Source organism: Morone saxatilis, unplaced genomic scaffold (assembly GCF_004916995.1).
Source record: "Morone saxatilis isolate NCDOM2014 unplaced genomic scaffold, NCSU_SB_2.0 Contig11, whole genome shotgun sequence".
Classification (NCBI taxonomy): Eukaryota; Metazoa; Chordata; class Actinopteri; family Moronidae; genus Morone; species Morone saxatilis.
In genome coordinates this window covers 22,569,772-22,570,421 of record NW_023339663.1, presented here as the reverse complement: position 1 = coordinate 22,570,421, position 650 = coordinate 22,569,772, and positions in this window count along the sequence as shown.

The following is a 650-nucleotide window of genomic DNA, read 5'->3' as shown; positions in this document are numbered from 1 at the left end:
AGGACTGGGGGGAGGCATCATTGAGTCAAATCAAATTAGAATAATCAGAGTGATGTGATTAATAGGAGTGCCATTGTGGGGTAATCATGCACAGCGATCATCACTGCGGTGGACTTCAAATTAGCGTGCCCTGCAGTGAGGCTTTGATCTGGCAAGCATCAAATAAAGCTGGGCGTCAGGTTGTCACTTACTTAAAGTACACCTTCGGCTTGACGTCTTTTCGCCACACTAAAAATAGAGACGGAAGACAAAACGTGACAAAAGGCAGAGGTACAGTCGACAAATGATCATTACTGCTCTGTGTGGCACCTGCTACAGTGAGCCACTCAGGAGGATCTACATTTCAATTTCTTAAGGTGGACTTAGAATCCTAAGCACAGAGGTAAGAGAAAAAGACAAAGCTAGAGTGCTAGAAAAGAAGACATCAAAGTGACATTAGCCCGAGTGACTTTTTTCAGGTGTATGTCTGTCAAGCACAGTTGTGGTTGAAACATTGCTGCAGAAATCACCAAGGAATTTATCCAGTTTCTTTCTTTGTAATTGTCCTGACTTTAATGCAAAACATCTGGATGGGATTTGGAATGTGTAAGCTACATCTTTACTATGTCCTTTTGGCTACTGCTATGGGACTACTGAAAATCCATTTTAGA